At 40.3% G+C, this 22824-nt stretch overlaps 1 protein-coding gene across 1 annotated transcript in view; it reads left to right on the top strand.

Annotated features, from left to right (window-relative positions):
* The window catches only part of LOC149216328 (phosphatidylinositol 3-kinase, root isoform-like), a 477313-nt gene that overhangs the window by 292468 nt on the left and 162021 nt on the right, over positions 1-22824 (top strand). The gene's annotated exons all lie outside the window — the stretch shown is intronic.

Raw genomic sequence — 22824 nt, 5'->3', positions numbered from 1 at the left:
TAGAGCACATCCGATGCTACCCAAAATCAACAGTTCAAGCATTTATGGGAAGGAAGAAGCTACTCCATTCCAGGATCTATGGTCACTATGCAAGATTGAAGAAAGCAGATTGAAGGCAAAGACTAATGTGGGATCAAATGAGCAAAATTAGGCATATGCTACAATGACAAAAAGAAAAGGTAAATTTGGAAAGTGTGGTCCTCAGAAAACGAAGAACATGGCCAAGGTTCAATGCTATGGATGGCAAGAATATTGACACTACAAGAGAGATTGTCCTAAGCTCAATAAGGACAATAACATAAGAGGAAGAGAAGAAGCCAATATCACAGAAGAAATGGAAGAAGCCGAAAAGAAGAAATCCAAGGAAGAGGAAGTAAAAGATCTCTACTATGATTGAGATAGTCTTCCTTACTTAGTTCATTTCAAGTTTTCCTGTTGTAAGGTATGGCCAACATGAGTCTCTGAGGAGCATGATAGGATGCATCATGGCCTCGTAGAAGCATTAAAAACAAGAGCTCGTGACATCATCATAGAGAAGCATGCACGGTAACTGGAATGAAAATATATGGCAATCACCTATGGAAGGATATAGCTCTTGGTAACCTCATTAGAAGTATAAGTGGAAGAAAAAGTCATCTCGTACAAAGTTCATCATACATCAGTCATAAGGAAACATTTGTTGAATAAGGATACTCAAGACCCTCTATTGGAATCTTCATTTGAAGATTCACCATTAAATGAATGGAAGGGTTTCATCAAGAATTCCAACTTGTAGGAATTCGTGGGATGGTGGTATGATGTCGAAAGAAGTAAAGCAAGTGAAGGAATTGAAGTTCTTTCAATCAAGGGAGTTGCTGAAGGAAGTCTAGATGACCTAAAGGAAAAATGAGGTATGTGTTCTTGTATTTGATAATCTAGAGTCATGTCATATGGTTCCAGGTAACATAGATGAATGCTCTATCTCGAGCATGAAGGAATCTCCTCCCTTGAAAGGATGCAGGAAGGCATGGGTCACACATTAACTGACGAAACCAACATAATATAGCATCATATGAAATATGAGGTTGTTGACAATAATTGGAGGAACTATGATTGGAAATTCCTGGAGAGAAAAATGTGTGATGAAAGAAGGGAAGAGATCTTGGAATATGCAACTATGAAGAAGGGAATCAACATCCAAGAACTGAAAGATTTGACTATGATATATCCATGAAAGCTGTGAAGACTTTGATGAAGTCTGAAAAAGAAGGAGACCCTTGAAAATGTACATCATTTGGAGATGTGTCAATATGTATGCATGATGCTGATGCAAATTGGAAGATGTCATGATTAAAGATCATCACAAAAGTAATTTTAATTTAATATTCAATTCATATGATATCTGAATGGGCTTATGCAAGGCTGCCAAGGGAAGAGTTGTGAATGTCTTCCACCACTGATGACCATATAGCAGGATGAAAGATCCTTAAGGGAACATGGCATGAAGAAGGCAGCATGGCATGGAGGAAGACCATATATGAACTAATGGATCACTTTTAAATGAAAGAATCAATGAGATGAACGACTCATGGATGAGGGTGATGGATGTTCTGGGCCCTACAAAGAAGTCCCAAAAGATGTAGACTCTATGACAAAGAAGAAATTCTTGACATCAAAGGAAGGAGTTCTACAGGCAGCTGGTTGCCCCATGATCTCCACTTGAAGAGCTGCTGAAAGCAAGTCCCTAGTCAAAAGGGAGCTTAGACAAGTTGTTGATTAAGAGGGAGCTTGGGTACACTATTTTTATGGAATGGGTTGGTCATCCCTAGTTAATAGGGAGTGACAGATATGGTCCTCTACTTAATGTGTAATGCCCTAGACCAGGACTAACAACTGTAATTTTTAGTGAAGGCCATGAAGAGAGATAGACACATCATTCTTGTCTTCACTTGAGAAGATAGAATGGAGGATTGGGTAAACATATGGCATCGAATACTCTTTGAGGATGAGTTAGGGCATCCAAGACAAGAGTAGTCATAGAGGACTAATATTCTTTGAGAACTAGGAATCGAAGATAGGAATAAGTCCTGGTTGAACACACTTTGAAAACTTGGGTGGAGTATGTTCCAAGAAAGATAATGATGAGGGTGTATGTTCCAAGAGATATAGAGTTGTTAGTCAAGGCCTTGCTCTGTGACAATGTTAATTCATATGATGCTAAACAGATGGGTTACCAATCTAACTCATCTTATGAGAATTCTTCAGATTGAGAATATCCAAGTACCTTGTATGGATTATGAATACCTCCCTAGTTAAGAGGGAGTGTTGAAAAGTGTAACTAGGTTTGGTCTTCATAATGACATGTGTAATTATGATTTTATGTAATTGATGTAAAGAAGAATATAAAATTATTTTTGTAGTTTTTGAATCATGGGTTTCATGATCAAGGAATTTTTTTTTAGTTAAGACTCCCATTGTGAGCTTTTAGGATTAGTCATCATGTCATAAAGTCTATAGAGTTGATGTCAAAGATGAAAGACCCATTTGGGGATGTATTCTTTTGTAAAAGAAAAATTGCGAACCCTCCAAAATCATGTCACAAGGTCACCTTGAAGTTGGCTTTAAGAGAATTCTAGAAAGGCATGTCGGCTTTGTCACTAGGAGATGTCGACTCATTTTGAGGAGCAAACCAATAAATAGGCAACTCGACCTTCATTCTAGACAAATAATTTACGTCAAGGATAAAAAGGCAGTGAGAAGTTCGAAGTTCACAAGTAAAGCAGCCTCATAACCAACGAGAAGAAGGAGAGGAAAAATTGAAGTTGTTTGGCATTGTTTTTGGGCTAATATCTTCACACGTGCAGAAAACTAGGGTGTCTGCAGTAGTGTCATAATAGTCCAAGAGAAAGTCACCAAAAGGGTCTCCAAACCAGCTCCATTGCTAGCCGAGTTCACCTAAAGAAGTTGCCAAGTATAGCGAAGGAAGGAAGGCATCTCCAAGCTCGTTCTCTCTCCTCCCACGTGTGAAATTGCAGAAGTATGGATTGTAGGTATGTGGAAAAGGGACCGAAATTTTAGATAGCCTAGAGGTGTAGTGCATGAAGATAGTTTTACTTGCATTGACCTGAGCAAAGAGAAGAAGTAGAAAAGAAGGAACTTGTGTCTTGGTTTTGGAGAGGTTGTTATGTCAAGGGTCTAGGTCACAGTTTTCGTATTTGTCAATTGAAGTCTCTATAAGAAGAAGAATTTGTTTTAGTTTTCCTCTCAAGTTGGAGAGGTTTTGGCCATGGCTTACCGCCTACACTATGTGTCTCTTGTCTCTTTATTATTGATGCTTTGGTAGCTGTTTGATGAAGAAGAACACTATAATAATCTAACTAAAGAGAAGATCTTAAGCTAAAGAAGTAAATAGCATTCACAAGTAGTTATCATTATAGAGAAATCTCCTAATCCTAATGCCCTAGATTTCTCAATAGACGATGGGCCTGCTAGGCATTGTTTCCTTAGCCGTGGCCCTAATAGGCCTTCCAACCCCTCTTTAGCCCCAAACCCTAGCCCTCTAGGGCTTAGCGTTGACTCTTCATAGCCTATTTATGCCTCATTCCCTCACTGTTGGTGATCACTTGATTTCTGAAGCTAAATCGTGGTGTTTTTTGCAGAGAAATTAGGTAAAATTTTATGTTTTTCAGGTGTCATAACTATTGGAGAAAATTTCGGCAAGTAGGCTAGTCTCCTCCAAGGCCTCAAGGCCTAAGGATTTGATCTCTAAACCCTCTTATTCTCACTGTTTTGCTACAACAATTTAATGTCTTTGATAACAGTGGTAAAGAACATAATGAAGTGGCATAAAATTAATTGGTAAACTATTTAACGTGTTAGCGCTTGAATTTGGCCTCAGGCTGAAAAAGACAAAATCCAAGGCAACATCAAACCACTTAGCCTCGTAGCTAGCCCTACGGGAACAGGAGAGGGCTCTCTCCGAGTCTATCTCGGCAAGAGGTCTTCAAAGGGCGGAGATGACCAATAAAGAACACTGATTTTAGGCTAGTAAACTGATAGGGAAAGTTTGATTTTAAATTTTTAGAGTTTTGTTGGAAAACTGAGCACGACAATTTTGGGTGCGGGGATGAGACAGTTTTTGCAGAGGTCTTTTTGGGGCAAGGTAGGAGATTGTCTTGATGCCTTTGAATTAAGTGAATGGATAGAAATGACCGGTGAGGAGCTAAAGAGAGCAAGAAACCTTCGAGAGTTCTCCTTAGACAGATGAAAACATAGATATTAAGCAAACTTAAAGGCAGAGCATAGAAACCATGAATTCTACCTTAACACTTTATTTACTTAATGTGCAGAAAAGAGAAGTAGGGAAATGATACGCATAACAAACTTACAAGTACATGAGAGAAACACACCATCAACACAAAACACCACAGGAATCCCAAATAGTGCTGCAAAACCCTGGTCTTTCCTTTGCCAAAATTGCAGAGATACAAAGAGTAATACAGTCTAAGCTTCTCCCTCAAGAGTCCAACCATGAAAATGACTAAGAAAGTACATAATATAGGCAAGCTAACACACTTCCTTGCCTTTAGGAGTCGAGCTCATCATCCTAGGAGCTGTTTCAACCAATTCTAAACTGAGCACTACAATCTAGGCAATCAAAACAACTTGCCTCTATAAGCTAGGAAACCAATTCATTCATTAATTTTTTGCAATTTTATGAATGAATCTTCTAGAATAGGTAAAAAGTGTCATGTCAATCATGAAATTAAATCAAATACATCAAGGAGGATACGCGTAGCGCCCCTCTGACGCGTAGCGCACTTGTAAAATTACACTGAAAAAATCTCCCTGACGCGTAGCGCGCCCCTGAAACTGCTCAACTTGCTCAAGAACTCCTCAAATCGACTTTGCAAGGATTCACTTAGCTTGTAAGAGGCAAATGAGTTGCAAATGAGGAGTGATGTGCTTTTATAGGTTTCCTTTTGATTTTTACTTACCCAAAACCCACTTTGTAATGTTTCGAGTGTTGACACTTTTTGAATTAATTGGCTCTGACCTTTGATTTATTTTCTTTGAAAAATTGGTTGAAATGATGATTTCTTCTGAAAATTTTTGCAGGGATAGCTTCTAGGATGCTTTGGCAAAGGAGACCAAGGCTGCACTTCGACATTTGAAGAATTTGAAATTTTGAGAATTTTTACAAAAATGAGATAATGACCTTTGTTTTCAAAAATAGAGTTTTTGAGAACAAGGTGAAAATTTAGCTGTACAATGATGAGAATTTTTGAAATAATGTTTAATGAAGGACATCCCTCTGGCCTACTGGTCCTTTATGACCTCTCAAGACAAAAATGGACTCAACCCTAGACCTAAGACCTTAAAACTTAAAGCAAGATGAATGACCGTTTGAGGATTTTATTTACTTGAACAAACCTGAACCAGCAGTGCCAAACAAGAGGGGAATAACGACACAAACTCCCTCCACCAGGATTATGGCATGCCTAACGGAATGCAACATGATCACACTGATGGGACACCTAATCATGAAATGCAAAGAGCTTTGATCTCTGGTGGAGGGCTACTAGACCGACTCTAACATTGGCTCCAATGGGGATGGTAGCTCTGTGGAGGTGCCAAGAACCGCAAACCTCTGGGAGAGCAGACCAGTGCTTTCAACCATTGGGCGATGGAATCATTATTTACTCATTTGACACAAATTCTGATAGCTTTAGTGACTGCAGATTTGACTGAAAATTGGACACAACTTTGACCAAAACTAACTCAATTGTGGTTAGAAAATGGACTGATAAAAACACCTTGACAAACCTCAAACCAACCAATCTCCATCTTCAGAATTATAGCCTTCACCGCGGGCCCCAGACTGAGGATGAAAGATCAGTACACACATGCGATAAAACAGAAGTAAAACGGTATATACAATGATGGTGACAAGAATAGAAAATGCTCAGACATGGTACCTCTTCAGCAGCCGACCATTGATCGACCCTTCGGGATAATCATCTCCGTTCATTTCTTTGAGAAGAAAAGCATTTTGGCCACGATATGCTACGATCTTATAGTGACCCTTCCATAGATTATCAAATTTGCCGTGCTTCCCTTTGTCTTCATTCCGAGCATCCCACTTCAAAACCACATCATCTATTTGGAAGCCATCTGATTTTGTTTTCTGGTCATAAATCTTCTTTATGCGCTCTTGCAACTTGAGAGTATTGTGAAGAACCTCCTCCCGTGTCTGCTGTAAATGAATCATTTGATTAATCCGCCTTTGCATGGGATCTTCCTCACTATCAGCTTCTTGAAGCAATTTGACCACCGGAATAGCAAGCGAAGTAGGAAACACTGCATCTATCCCGTACACCAACTCAAAAGGAGACATGCCAATTGAATTTTTATGACTTACCCTATCAGCCCACAGTGCATTCACTAATTTTTTATGCCAACTCTTCTTATTGATTTCCAGCAACTTTTTAATGATATTTACCAAGGACTTATTTGAAGATTCTGCCAACCCATTTCCTTGCGGATGGTAGGCGGTAGAATGCCCCAAGCTGATATTGTATTTGTAGCAAAAGTCAACCATTCTCTTTGATTTAAATGCTGCTGCATTATCTGTAATTATCTTACTTGGACAGCCAAAACGCGACAGTATATTATTTTCAAGGCAAGAAATAATTACCGTATCCGTGGCCTGCCGGGTGGGAATGGCTTCAATCCATTTTGTGAAATAATCGGTAGCTATCAATATCCATCTATGTTGTCTTGATAATGTCGGATGAATCTCGCCGATAAAATCCAAGCCCCACTGCTGAAATGGTGCTGATTTCAATTGGTTTGAGAGGCAATGGCTGTAATTTCTGTTTCCCTTGAAAAATTTGGTACTCATGACAACTCTTAACAGCTTTATATACATCTGAAAACAATGAAGGTCGATAAAAACCTGCCCTTAGGATCTTATTTGCTGTAGTCTTCCAAAACAAATGACCCCCACAGTCACCTTTATGAAAATCTTCCACCACTGTTTTGGCTTCCTCCTCAACCAAACAATTCAGCAATATTCCACCGGGATCTTTCCAATATAGTGCAGTTTTGAGGATGCAAAACTTGGCTGCTTTCAACTTCAATGTCCTACTTTTATTTCGAGGCATCCCAGGAGGTGAAGACAAATTTTGAAGTACATATACAATATCAGCATACCAAGGAGAAGAAATAAAGATGTCAGATACCTGTTGTGCTGAATTCTCCTCATTTTCATCAGACATGGAAGCTATCAAATTGATGTCTAGTACATGTAGATTTGTTTCGGCCATCAATTTGGCAAGACCTTGCCCTTTGATCAGCGTAGTGGGTTTAATTTCCACATCATATTCTAATAATGCTGCAATCCACTTTCCCCGCCTTCCTTCCGGTTCTGTCTGTACCAACACATCCTTTACTGCCGCGTTAGGAACATAAGCTATAATGTGGGAATGCAATACATACACACGGAAATCCTTCAGGGCCTTCACAAGTGCAAGTGCTTGTTTTTCAATGATGTTATACTTTAATGTTCCATCTTTAATAATACGGCTGAAAAAAGCAATGGGCTTCTCAACTCCATCTCTTTTTTGCATTAATACAGTTGCCAATGTGTGCTCAGAGGCAAATGAAAACAAAATAAAATCTTGTGTGTAATCCGGACTGATTAGAGTAGGGGCTGAAGATAAAACCAACTTTACCAAATTGAAAGATTTTACTGCCTCTTCGGTCCACTTGAGCTGGCTGTCCTTTTTCAGCAGTTTTGTGATTTCTCTAAGATGCTCAGCAAGATTCGGAATGAAGCGACGCAGAAAATTCAGCTTACCATTAAAGGACTGTATTTCTTTTTTGTTCCGGGGCTGCTCAAGCTGCTGAATAGTTTCAACACGTGTAGGATCTATACGGATGCCATCTTTTGAAATGATGTGGCCCAAGAGCTTGCCTTCACTCATGGCGAAAAGACTCTTCTTTGGATTCAACGAAATACCATATTTTCTGCACTTTTGAAAAACAACTTTCAAGTGATATAAATGTTCTTCATCAGATTTTGAAAATACAGTCAAATCATCAAGGTAAACAACTAAAAAGACATCTTTCTCATTTGCAAAGGCCATGTCCATCGCACGCTGAAAAGTGGCACCTGCATTTTTCAAACCAAATGAAATTTTTGCATAATGAAATGTTCCCCATGGAGTAGTGAATGCGGTTTTGTCACGGTCATCCTCATGCACCAAAATCTGATTGTACCCAAAATAGCCATCGAGTAGCGACATCCTTGATGCTCCAACTACTCGTTGCAATATATGATCCATTTTGGGCAGCGGATAATTGTCCTTTAAAGACACCTTATTCAAATTTCTGAAGTCAATGCATAAACGGATCTCACCGGTCTTCTTTCTTACGGGTACAAAATTGGATATCCAATCGGAAAATCTGATAGGTACTATGATTCCAGACTTGTACAACCTATTCACTTCTTTTTCTATCAATGGCAGCAATTTAGGATTGATTCTCCTCAACTTTTGGCGGAAAGGCTTTTGATTTGGCTTTATAGGAATAGTATGCTGAATGATAATAGTATCATATGTTTTCAGATCTGAATAATCCCATGCAAAGACATTAGAAAACGAAGACAACAATCTGACATACTCCTTCTTTACCTTTGGTGACAATGACTTAGATAGCTTTACCATTTTGGAATTCTCAGCTGCTCCAATGTTTACTTCTTCAACACCTTCTTCAGTTGGTCTCAATGTCGGCTTGCGGGCCACATCATCTTGATCAAAAAGCTCTTCCAAAGGAATCAATCCTTTAGGAATAAAATTATCCTTAAGTTGCAGCACATCCATTTGATTTACCTCATCCGGTTCGGTATCTATGGAGATGTCCTTAAACTCACCCTCAATCTGCAGAAAATCTTTGATTTCTTCATCATCCTGGAAGACTTGCCAACATCGTTGATTATCTGGAACTGTGGGGCGGTGTTTCACATAAATCTCAAATTTGTTGCTGGAGTTCATTGGAATTTTTAAGTTACTTGCTGCCTTGGCCAATGCATCAGCAACACCATTTTGTATGCGGGGCACACATGTGAAAGTATGTTCAGAAAATAATTTCAAAATATCTAGGACAGCATTTCGATATGCCCTCATGCGAGGATGCCTAGCCTGAAACTCACCTTTAACTTGCTTTATCACCAACTCGGAGTCGCCATAGACTGCAATCTTCTTTGCTTTCAACTTGCGAAGAATTTTAAGGCCAGCAATAAGAGCCTCGTATTCTGCCTCATTGTTTGAACAATCAAATGCTAATTTATAAGAACACACTCTCACCTTGCTTGGGACTTTGTCTCGGGCAGAAAAGGGACTTCGAATCCACACACCAATACCAGCATCATCGCTGCCCACAGCGCCATCGAAATCCATGGTCCAAAGACCATCTTCATCTTCCTCCAACTGCTGAAACTGTGTTGCCTTTGTTTTTTCTGTTTGCTGCCCCTTAGCTTCAGCTGTTTGCCTCATGGCAGCTGACTTTTCTTCTCTTTCCTTTTGTAAAACTTCTCTAAAAGTTTCAGTAATCTCTGGTATATCTTCTGTCTGAACTAACTGACTATCTATCTCATTAAAATTATCAGCAAACAAAACAAACGACTCCAAATCTGTATGTACATAATTTACAGGATGATTTATTGGCTTTTCTTTGCTAGTTATCATGTATTTCATCTTTTGCTCCCGATATAACTTTCTCATTTGACCGAAGATTGGAATTGTAGCATAAGAAAAATCGAGCTAAAGTGTACCTTTCAACTTAGCTCCCCAAGATCTTGAAAGCAACATACCAAAACACGAAGGAATATCCGCCACAACCACATCCATCAAAACATTCTTAGCTGGAATTTGATCTAGGCTTACCACCAAATCCTTGATCAATCCGATACACTTTACCCGGCTGGAATCAAATGAATACAAATCATGATATTTTCTTGTGATGTCCAATCCCAGCCTTTCCATGATTGCTTTCGGCATCAAATTGTGCGAAGCACCCAAGTCAAACATAGCATTATGTAAAATATACTCGTGCAACCTCAAATTGATATAGAAGGGAAGAACATCATTTTCAGGAGACTCACCATTCAAAGCAGGCCCAAAAATTAATTCTGGCTGATCATCTTCTACATTTACCGTGTCAAGCATTGGATCAATATTCAGAATTTTAGAAATTTGACCTCGGTAGGTGGTGTTTTTCATGATTTCGGTCAATGGGATAGATAGTTTCAGCTTTGAAATTTCATTCTCCAAACTAAATGCTGAAACGTTTTCACCTTCTTTGGCCGGAACTTCTCTTTTTTCAACTTTATCCTTCATTATGCTTGGTGGCTGATTTACCTTATCCGCTGAAGATGATTGACTTGCTGGGGGATCAATTATATCTTTTCCTTTTGTCTGTGGGGAAGTTGAATCATTTTTTGCTGAAGCACCTTTCCTTTTCTGAATGGGATTTATAGGAACAGCTCGATTTCTTAATTGTCTCTGTTGAGCGGACAAAGCATTGAGATATCCTCTTTGGTACTCCTCCGATTCTTCCTCAAGTGCTGCATCATTTGATAGGATATAATTCTCATCTTGATGTATGATGGAATTTCTCACAAATTCTTCTTCTTCTGTAATATGGGTAGGCAGATCATCAGGAGTGAAAAAGTGATTTTCCTCTCCTATAGTATCACCTTCATCCTCGGATTCTTGGCTAACAAAATTCTGCTGAAGCGGAGGTTTTACTTGCTGCTAAACTGCTGTTTCTTGTGCCCTTGTTTCACGCTGCTTAATTCTGTATTGTGGCTGCTGCGAACCTCGGAAATTAGGATTACGGATCTGTGGTTCCGGCTTGCTGAGATGAGTATTTTCAAGCAACCTTTCTACCCTTTCTACCTTGCGAAGGAGCTGATCTGATGTAGAAGCTTCCTCTTTGATTGTCACTCGCTTTTCGGCTTTCATCCTTGCTCTTTTATCATTCAAATTCGCTTCAACACTAACAGCGATTTTCTGCATATCCTCCAAGGTAGGCGGATCTCTATCTCGCAATGAATAAGCCATCTCCGGATCAAAGCCATCCGGGAATTTGAGAAGTGCTGATTTTCTAGATGGTCTTAAATCATCTGGAATAGCATTGTAAACTGTGTTAAATCTGATAATGTAATCTTGGACAGACTCACCATGATTACGTTTGAGATTGTTGTACTCAGCATTGATCTGAAGTGGATCTTTTCTGATTTCCCATCGATCTAGAAACTGCTTCTGAAGTTCTTCCAATGTGGGTATGCTTCTAGCTGTCAAACCTCTGAACCATTTTCTTACTTCTCCTCCGAATGTTTGTACAAACAAACGCATAGTTACATCCTCTTCATCTATCTCATATAGATCAAAGAAAGTTGTCATCTTGTCTATATGCTGCTGAGCGGAAACACCCTGAGGAGTGCCATCAAACATGGGAATTTTACTCTGATAATCAGCTGGCATATCATGCAGATTTTGAGGAAGAGCAAGTGGGGCAAACCGGGCAGCCATTGCTTTAGGTAGATTGGGTTTAGGAGTAGCAGGTGGAGTAGGTGTAGCTGTAGTATGAGGGGTATAGGGAGGTGTAGGCAGAGGAAAAGCAATATGTGATGAGGAAGGAGAATTGACTGTGGATTCAGGATATGTAACTATAGGGGATATAGAAGTAAAAGGAGGATTGGTCTGTTCGTGCGGAACTGAAGCCGTGATAGTAGATCCAATATTGCTAGATATAGTTTCGAGGAAATCAGCAAGATTAGTGACTTGGATATTCGTCTGAAGGTGTCTTAGGATGAAACTTTCAACCAATTTATTGTGTCTCTCGATTGCAAGGGCAGTAGCAAAATCAGGGTTGGGAACTAGAGAACCAAGTGCACTTTCAGATTTGGTTTTGAACAAGGACAACTCAAAACTCTCGTCAAAATCAATGTCTTCAAGATACTCAAAAACAGCTGGACATGAATGAGATTTGAATATATGACTGGAATCTGAAGCCAGTTTGGATATCAAGGAACAAATAGCCAATCAGCCTGTGCAAACTCTCAACTTATCATCCAAAGTTCAAAGTTTACAAATATACTGGGGTAAAAATACAATCAAAGTGCTGTATTCACAAGCTCACGGAGATGGACTGAAGCAGCGCTTATCTACTTCCGCTTATGCAAAGCAAAAGCGTTTTGAAGGCTACCTGGCATAACTTCAGGCTCTGTCTAAGACTTATGAAATAAACACATCAATCCACAAACAAGTTTGTTCTCCCCAGGTTCTAGTATGGTCGCCAATATGTTAGCGCTTGAATTTGGCCTCAGGCTGAAAAAGACAAAATCCAAGGCAACATCAAACCACTTAGCCTCGTAGCTAGCCCTACGGGGACAGGAGAGGGCTCTCTCCGGGTCTATCTCGGCAAAAGGTCTTCAAAGGGCGGAGATGACCAATAAAGAACACTGATTTTAGGCTAGTAAACTGATAGGGAAAGTTTGATTTTAAATTTTTAGAGTTTTGTTGGAAAACTGAGCACGACAATTTTGGGTGCGGGGATGAGACACAGTTTTTGCAGAGGTCTTTTTGGGGCAAGGTAGGAGATTGTCTTGATGCCTTTGAATTAAGTGAATGGATAGAAATGACCGGTGAGGAGCTAAAGAGAGCAAGAAACCTTCGAGAGTTCTCCTTAGACAGATGAAAACATAGATATTAAGCAAACTTAAAGGCAGAGCATAGAAACCATGAATTCTACCTTAACACTTCATTTACTTAATGTGCAGAAAAGAGAAGTAGGAAAATGATACACATAACAAACTTACAAGTACATGAGAGAAACACACCATCAACACAAAACACCACAGGAATCCCAAATAGTGCTGCAAAACCCTGGTCTTTCCTTTGCCAAAATTGCAGAGATACAAAGAGTAATACAGTCTAAGCTTATCCCTCAAGAGTCCAACCATGAAAATGACTAAGAAAGTACATAATATAGGCAAGCTAACACACTTCCTTGCCTCTAGGAGTCGAGCTCATCATCCTAGGAGCTGTTTCAACCAATTCTAAATTGAGCACTACAATCTAAGTTGCACGAAACGGGGAAACGGGGAAGCGAAACGAAACGCGGAAGCGAAACGAAACGCGACCTCCCCAAATTTTGGAAACGGGGAAATGCGAATATATATAATAATATATATATATACCAGCTACTGAAACAACTGCCAATCTCCAAGAGAAACTCCTTGCTGAATAGTGTGATGAGAGAATGAGAGGCACTGCTCTTTTATAACTTTAGAAATGGTTTCTAGAACAGCTTAGAAACCCTAAAAAAATTTACAAACTAATTAGAAAACAAAAAAAAATTAAAAAACAAGTGATTTTTTGGAGGAAACGGGGCCCGTACGGCCTGGAAACGCGTTTCCGGCCGTACGGGCACGTTTCCATTTCGGGAAACGTGCCTGTACGGCCGGAAACGCGTTTCCAGGCCGTACGGTACGCGGAAACGCGTTTCCGTTTTGTTTCCGTACGGAAACGGACCCTCCCCCTGCGTTTCCTGCAACTTAGACTACAATCTGGGCAATCAAAACAACTTACCTCTATAAGCTAGGAAACCAATTCATTCATTAATTTTTTGCCATTTTATGAATGAATCTTCTAGAATAGGTAAAAAGTGTCATGTCAATCATGAAATTACATCAAATACATCAAGGAGGATACGCGTAGCGCCCCTCTGACGCGTAGCGCACTTGTAAAATTACACTGAAAAAATCTCCCTGACGCGTAGCGCGCCTCTCCTGACGCGTAGCGCGCCCCTGAAACTGCTCAACTTGCTCAAGAACTCCTCAAATCGACTTTGCAAGGATTCACTTAGCTTGTAAGAGGCAAATGAGTTGCAAATGAGGAGTGATGTGCTTTTATAAGTTTCCTTTTGATTTTTACTTGCCCAAAACCCACTTTGTAATGTTTCGAGTGTTGACACTTTTTGAATTAATTGGCTCTGACCTTTGATTTATTTTCTTTGAAAAATTGGTTGAAGTGATGATTTCTTCTGAAAATTTTTGCAGGGATAGCTTCTAGGATGCTTTGGCAAAGGAGACCAAGGCTGCACTTCGACATTTGAAGAATTTGAAATTTTGAGAATTTTTACAAAAATGAGATAATGACCTTTGTTTTCAAAAACAGAGTTTTTGAGAACAAGGTGAAAATTTTGCTGTACAATGATGAAAATTTTTGAAATAATGTTTAATGAAGGACATCCCTCTGGCCTGCTGGTCCTTTATGACCTCTCAAGACAAAAATGGACTCAACCCTAGACCTAAGACCTTAAAACTTAAAGCAAGATGATTGACCGTTTGAGGATTTTATTTACTTGAACAAACCTGGACCAACAGTACCAAACAAGAGGGGAATAACGACACAAACTCCCTCCACCAGGATTCTGGCATGCCTAACGGAATGCAACATGATCACACTGATGGGACACCTAATCATGAAATGCAAAGAGCTTTGATCTCTGGTGGAGGGCTACTAGACCGACTCTAACATAACGCATTGATAAGTCAGTTGAGCATATTTGGTATTCATAGTTTGGGCAATTTTCATATATTTTTAATGATTGTCATCTCTGATGGGAAGGCTTACTGAGGTCTGACATAAACAATGGCATTCTCAACATAAGAAGGCCTAACACATTAAGAATTTTAAGTTGGTTTGATAGTGAGATTGCTCATTTACATATGGCATGCATACGCATCTCATCTTTGCATACTAAAAGTGCTCTAATCTAATCTAATTCACTATTGTCCTAAAGGTTGGTTTATTTCTCATTAATGTGATTGTAACATAAGTAGCAAAAGGAATTTCATTATGTCGTGCTCTATTAATAATAATTGCTTATTGTGGAAAGTGGTGTTTATATTGAGTTGCTCTGGAGAGGTATCTAACGTTTGTTTTCTTGTTAAAGTTCCATAATGTTGATTTTGGGTAGAATCAGATGTGCTCTAGCCACGCAAATCGGTGAAGAGGCCAAGGCACATGAGATCTTGAAGACCCAGAAATGGTTTGGAAGATATTAAAATAATTAATATTTTTAATGGAGTCCCTAAGTCTAAACTTAGGGAAAATAAAATATTAATGTGAATTAATATAAAACTGAGCTAGAATGGTCCAAAAGTCATGGATCAAACGAGATCTAATCTTAGCCGTTGATTAGGGACTTAATCTCAGCCATTGATGGACCAACGAGAAAAGTATAAGAAGAGGCTTGAGGGTCAGTTGGAGAACACACTGAGGGAGACCAGTCAGTTCGATTTCTGGAGTGGGGTTAGCTGAGAAATTCGAACTAGTGGTCTAGAGAGTAGCAGGAGGCAACAAGTATGGAGTAGAGAGTCAGGATTAGCAACAGAAGACTAGCGTAGAAGTAGGAGAGGCAGACGCAGAGCCTTTCAGGCAGACGTTGAGGCAGTAGGAGGCTGCGCAGTCACTAGAGGGCCTGCGTGGGTGATGTAGAGAGGCTCAAGGCTGACACAGACAAGAAGGGGCTGACGTAGAGTGTCTAGGAGCCACGCAGAGGTCAGCTAGGCTGACACTGGGACTGGGAGAAGTGCTGGAGAATTTTTCTCTCTGTTGGGTAAGCCAGTTTGGCAACTAATTGTACTGAAGAATTGTTGAATAATAAAATCCTCCCTTGCTGCACCAGTTTTCCCACATTGGATTTTTCCGGGGTCTGTTGTCCAAAATATCTGTGTCAATGTATTGATTCTTGTGCATGTGTTTGTTTCTATGTTATGGTGTGATATCTGCGGCAGAATTTATTTTAATGTTTATTTAAGGAATTTCATAAATAACTTATTGAAAATAAGTAGGCAAAGTAAATCAGATGTTGCAGTGATAGAATTTTCACATGGTATCAGAGAAAATAATCAGAGACAGGAAGGGAAAATCAGTTATGGGTCAAGACCATGATGCAAAGGTATCCACGTCAGGGGACCCGCACAAATTTTCAGAAAATTGCACAAGAGATTTTGATTTCTCCATGTTAGCTTCTAGGATGGAAGAAAAAGTGGCTTGTATGACTAGTTCTGCATCGTCAGAAGTATGGTATATAGACAGTGGAGCCTCTTGGCATATGACGAGAATCAGGGAATGTTTCTCAGAGTATCGAGAATTGAAGATGAACTTTCAGATCGCCATGGGGAACAAGGCAAAGTGTACTCTAGTAGGGAAGGGTATCGTAGTTTTTCAAACAAAATCGGGAGAACGGTTCCGTGCTACAAATGTGCTGCATGTACTAGGATTGGGGATGAACTTACTTTCCATGTCGCAACTTCAAGGCAAGGGCTATGACATCTACTTCATCAAGGAGAAGGTATACATCAAACACCTGAGCTGGAAAAAGAAAGTGTAGATCGGGATCAAAAGTAACAAGTTGTACAGATTACAACTAGAATCACCAATGGCACTAATAGGCAGTCATGGAGACAAGGACTTGAACGAACTATGGCACAAAAGAATGGGACATTTGCACCATGGGGCTCTGAGAATTCTCAGGAGCATTGTAACAGGAGTTCCGGATCTTAGTACAGAACGAGATGATGTATGCAGAGGATGTGCTCTAGGAAAGTATGCCAAGGCAACATTTCCTAGGAGTAAACACAGGGCCAAGAGTGTACTAGGATTGATACACTCAGATATCTGCGGACCTATGTCCACCAAAGCTCTTAGTGGTGCCGAGTATTTCCTTACCTTCATTGATGACCACTCAAGGAAAACTTGGATTTATTTTCTAAAAACCGAGGACAAGGTTTTTTGTTGATTCAAAGAGTTCAAGGCTCTGGTGGAGAATCTGAGTGGGAGGAAAATAAAAGTTTTGCGCTCAGATAATGGAGGAGAGTATGTTGATAAGGACTTCATTGATTTTTGCGCTAAGGAGGGCATCAGAAGAGCGTGGACAACTTTGTACAATCCAGAGCAGAATGGAGTAGCAGAAAGGAAGAACAAGACTATTGTATAAGCAGTTAGGGCCATTATGTATGATCAAGATATGCCAAAATTCCTGTGGGCAGAAGCATGCAACACAATCGTATATGTTCAGAACAGGACTCCTCATCGGATGTTGGGCAAGATTACTCTAGAGAAAGTTTTCACAGGGAAGACGCCTGAAGTTAGTCATTTCTCAGGATATTTGGGAGTTTAGCATATTGCCGCATACCCGAGGAAAAGAGGAAAAAGCTGGATCAAACTGTGGAAAAGGGATATCTAGTGGGTTATAGCGAGAACGCTAAGGCATACAGAATCTATCTTCTAGGGAACAGGAAAATAGTGTTCAACGAGATGTAAAGTTCATGGAGGACAGGGCTTTTAGAAAATCTCGTGAGATGCCTTCCGAGGAACAGTCAAAAGAAGAGCTGTTGGTTAAACTTCTTCAACCAACAGAAGTAAAGAATTCTTCCTCGGATTAGGAAGATTCACAGGATGAGGGGGAGCAAACAGAGGTACCTGCTGGAAGAGGAATATCTAGCAGGGAACTTCGTTAGATTCTGCTAGATGCAGAGGACTTCATCGGTGTGCCAAGAAACAATAGAAGGGAGCGAAACCAGCTAGATAGATGTTAGACATTAGTAGCTTAGGATAGGGAGCCTACCAGTTTCCAGGAGGCAGCTCAACATCAGGTTTGGCTAGATGCGATGGTAGAGGAGTACAACTCCAAAATGGTGAACGATGTTTGGGAGGTAGTGCCAAGTTCTCAAGATAGATCAATAGTATGTTCGAGATGGATCTACGAGATCAAATACGTTGCAGACTGTAGTGTTGAGAAATACAAGGCCAAGTTTGTGGCTAAGGGGTATGATCAAAAGGAAGGAATTGACTATGAGGAGACCTTCGCCCCGGTAGCTAGGTATACATCTATTAGGACCGTGATATCTCTTGCAGCTTAGATGGGGTGGGAGATTCATCAGATGGATGTCAAAACGACTTTTCTGAATGGGGTAATAGAAGAAGAGGTATACATTGAACAACTAGAGGGCTTTGAGACACATGAGAAGAAGTCTCATGTATGTAGTTGAAGAAAGCCTTGTATGGGTTGAAACAGGGACTTAGAGCATGGTATGGTCGAATCGATGGCTACTTGCAAAAGATGGGATTTGTTAAGAGTGACGCGGATCCGAATATCTACTATCTGGTTATAGAGAATGAGCCGCTAATCTTAGTATTGTATGTGGATGATCTCTTTCTGACAGGATCATCCAAGCTCAGTGGGGACTGCAAAAAGAATCTAGCCATAGAATTCAATATGAAGGATTTGGGACCAATATATTACTTCCTAGGGTTGGAAGTTTGACAACAGAAGGGAGAGATCTTCCTTTGGCAAGGGCGGTATGCTACAAAAATGCTGAAAATATTTAGGATGGAGGACTGTAGACCCATGGCTACTCTAATGATCACCAACTGGAAGAAGATTGATGCATCAGAAGACAAGGATGTTGATCCCACCCTATATAGGCAGCTCATAGGGTCCCTGATGTATTTGGTCAGTACCGGGCCAGACATTTGCTTTGCCGTCAACACCCTTAGTCAGTTCATGGTGGAACCAAAGAGGGTGCACTGGGCAACAACCAAACACATTCTCATGTATGTACAGGGAACAATCGATTATGGATTCTTGTACACCAGGGATAAGGATATCAGATTGAGTGGATTTACTGATGCAAATTGGGCAGGTGATCCGGATTTAAACAAGAACGCAAGAAATTACAGATATAACCATAAATACAAAGATTCAGTAGAAATAACACTTCATTTCATTCATATCAAATATTGAAATATGCTTACAAACAGAATGGAAATAAGATTAGCTCGAGCGATGGTAGCTTATCTCTGAGAATAGATGTGGCGGCTATATGCCTCTGGACTGTGTTACAATGAGGATCAAAGGCCTATTTATTGTTGAGAAACAATGGAAAACCCTAAACGTCCAAAAACCTAACCCTAGGAGATGAAGTGCCAAATTATGGGCCCCGTTTGGGTAAATTGGTACCTCAACTTCCCAGGCTCGTAACTGTGGCATATTATCTCCGTTTGATGCGCACAATACCTCTTTAGAAAGATCTATCCGAGGACTACAACTTTTGAGTGACGAACATTGGTATATGATCCATGTTGGTCCCAGTTTTCCCAAAAAACGTCATTTAGGGCCTCAAAACGGCTCCGGATGTTCAGGACCCAAAAAGCTGCCAAAAATAGTAAATTGTGCTACAAATAAGGAAACTGAAAAACTGAAATAAACAATGGTGGGTGTCCAAGTGGAATAGGCAGGTGGCCACCAATATCCATCTGGATCATCAGGAAGTTCAGTGGATTGGAAAAGTACCTCTGGGTATTGTTTCAACATTGAATCAGGAATGACTTCCTGGTGCAGTAGGAAATAGAAGTCCGTGGCTCCGAGTTCATCTGAGGCAGAATATATGGCAGTGAGCACAACTTCATGTGAGGCCATATGGCTTAGAAAACTGCTTGTGAACCTATTTAGAAGGAAAATGGAGGCGACCAAGATCATGTGCGATAATCAGAGTTGCATCAAGCTCTTTGAGAATCTAGTGTTTCATGATCGGTCAAAGCATATTGATATCCAGTGTCACTTTGTCAGAGACTGTGTCTAACGAGGAGTTGTACAGTTGAGCTACACTCCTACAGGAGAACAGGTGATAGACATCCTCACCAAGGCCCTTGGAAGGACAAAGTTTGATTACTTCAGGGAAAAGATGGGGATAATAATGAACCCGTTTTAGTAGCAGAAATGGGGTGATAGCAGCACAGATGCAAAGGGAGTTGTAGTGCGGATGCAGTATTGGGAGAAATAGACCAACAACAACACGGATGCAGAGGGAGTTGCCATACAGATGCAACAGTGGCAGTAACAGAGCCATGGGCAGTAGTACAAGATGCAGCAATGTAGAGGATGTTGGGCAGGGAGGCTTAGCATCAGCACAGGGACCGATGCTGGATGATCAGGGTGATACTCAGTGAGGAGTATTACTAGAGCACAGTCCTCGCTAAGAGGGAGTGTTGATTTGGGGTAGCATCGGATGTGCTCTAGCCATAAAAATTGGTTTAGAGGCTAAAGCACATGAGATTTCCAAGACTCAGAAATGGTTTGGACAAAATCTAACCTGTTTGGAAGATATTAAAATAATTAATGTGAATTAATATAAAATTGAGTTAGAATGGTCCAAAAGTCATGGGTCAAGCCAGATCTAATATTAACCATTGATTAGGGAATTAATCTCGGTCTTTGATGGACCAATGAGAAGAGTATAAGAAGAGGCTTGAGGGTCAGTTGGAGAACACACTGAGGGAGAACAATCAGTTTGATTTCTGAAGCGGGGTTAGTTGAGAAATTGGAACTAGTGTTCTGGAGAGCAGTAGGAGGCAGCAAGTATGGAGCAAAGAGTCAAGATCAACAACATAAGGCCAGCGTAGAGGTAGGAGAGGCATACGCAAGGCCTTTCATGCAGCAGGACACTGCATAGTCACTAGAGGGCCTCCGTGGATGACGTAGAGAGGCCCAAGGCTGATGCAGACAAGCAGGGGCTGACGCAGAGTGTCTGGGAGCCACGCAGAGGTCAGCTAGGCTGACGCTGGGACTGGGATAAGTGCTAGAGAAATTTTCTCTCTGTTGGGTAAGCTAGTTTGGCACCCGGTTGTATTGAAGAATTGTTGAATAATAAAATCCTCCCTTGCTGCACTGGTTTTCCCACATTGGGTTTTTCCGGGGACTGTTGTCCAAAATTTCTATGTCGATGTGTTGATTCTTGTGCATGTGTTTGTTTCTGTATTATGGTGTGATATTTGCAGTAGAATTTATTTTAATGTTGTTGAAGGAATTTCATAAATAGCTTATTGAAAATAAGTAGGCAAAGTAAATCAGATGTTGCAGTGATAGAATTTTCACACATAATTGTAATTGTGCACATAAGCTCACTCTCTAAAAGCACTTGGCATTAATATCTTGTTACATGGTTGAGTATCTTGTGTTACATCAATTGTCCTTTTGAAAATCTAATTGTCTCTATCAACCTAATTGGCATTTGAAGTACTTGTTCTATTTGTGGAAGCATTAAATCATGCATCTCTTAGGTGTTTAAAATCATTGGCATTGATTGACATTATGTTGTTGAGCTTCTAATGGTCTAAAGAGCATCACTAATTTTATTGAGAAAGAATCACTGGATAATTGTTCGAAGTGGATAAGTGCTCTAGTTCTCTTTCTTGCCATTAATGTCATTTCATGGTTAGTATCTTTCGTGGATGATATCTTTATCTTGAGCATATTGGTGATCTATGTTTGTGAGCAATTGTATCGCGGATATTTCTTGAATTTGGTTGGCACCTGTTAATTTGGTACATACTGTTGTGGTTCAGATTGTCTCTCATTTTCCATTGATAAGTAATTTTTGTCATAATTTAAGATCAATCATAAGTTATAACTAAAGTACTTAACATTAACAAACTTGCCTTAAGAAACACTCAAGCCTCATCTTGCATCTCATCCTAGAGTTTGTCTTGCATTAATAATTTACCTCCTAGCATAAGCCTGGTTGATAGAAAATAGGACCACCTTTCTTGTCTAGCTTGAGGAGCCTAGAACCTCTTTAGTGGTTAACATGGTGACCATGTAGTTGTTAGAGCCACAGTCCCTGCAGCGCTGGAGGCACTAGATGGCTAGTACCTAAGAGGAGGTATTGTTAATCAATCCTCTACTTGCTTCCCCTTGGCCTATTTCTCACAACCTACTCTAGAGACTAGCTTCAAAACAGTTAAGGGGAGGGATACATCTAGAATAGACATATAATTAGGTGTAACCAAGATTCTTGCATCACACCTAGGTCATGCCTTAAGAAGCACTCAAGCCTTGTGTTGCATTTCATCCTAGAGTTTGTCTTGCATTAATAATTTACCTCCTAGCATAAGCCTGGTTGATAGAAAATAGGACCACCTTTCTTATCTAGCTTGAGGAGCTTAGAACGTCTTTAGTGGTTAACATGGTGACCTTGTAGTTGTTAGAGCCACAGTCTCTGCAGCGCTGGAGGCACTAGATGGCTAATACCTAAGAGGAGGTATCGTTAATCAAGCCTCTACTTGCTTCCCCTTGGCCTCTTTCTCACAACCTACTCTAGAGACTAGCTTCAAAACAGTTAAGGGGAGGGATACATCTAGAATAGACATATAATTAAATGTAACCAAGATTCTTGCATCACACCTAGGTCATAGGATTTGCACAACATATAGGTTAGTTAAGTATTTAAGTAGTGGTTGTTCATCCAGTCATTTGGTTCCTAATTGATATAAAGAATGTAAGTTGACTCCATAAGGCACTGGTCTTATAAGTAATTTAATCTAATCTTTAAGAACTTGCTAAAATCAACCAAGTGGCTAGGCCATTCAACTGTGTCTCCTAGACTTGCTGGTTGCCATCATGTCTTCCATTTCTATCTTCCATAGGGACTACCCCACATCGCCTGCTGTTGGGAGACAACTAGAATGGAGAGGTCAGGGATCAGAGTGATAGCCCTCGACTTGAGTCGTTGTCGCAATGCCTATACAATCCGAGCGACAATAAGAATCATCCACCCAAGGTAATGGTAAGAGTTTGGAGGTTTACTAATGCCTGCAGGTCTTGGTTTAATGGAAAACGCCAACATGGTATCAGAGCCTTGGCCCAAGTTCAATTTGCTTGAGTTACATTGGAGGTGGGGAGTTGGACTAACCACCACACCTCTGG

This window comes from Pinus tabuliformis, chromosome 1_1 (assembly GCF_031772625.1).
Source record: "Pinus tabuliformis cultivar Carrire ecotype Pingquan chromosome 1_1, CPIR1, whole genome shotgun sequence".
Taxonomy (NCBI): Eukaryota; Viridiplantae; Streptophyta; class Pinopsida; order Pinales; family Pinaceae; genus Pinus; species Pinus tabuliformis.
The sequence above is the reverse complement of the archived record's forward strand: the minus strand, read 5'-3'. Positions and strand labels throughout refer to the sequence as shown.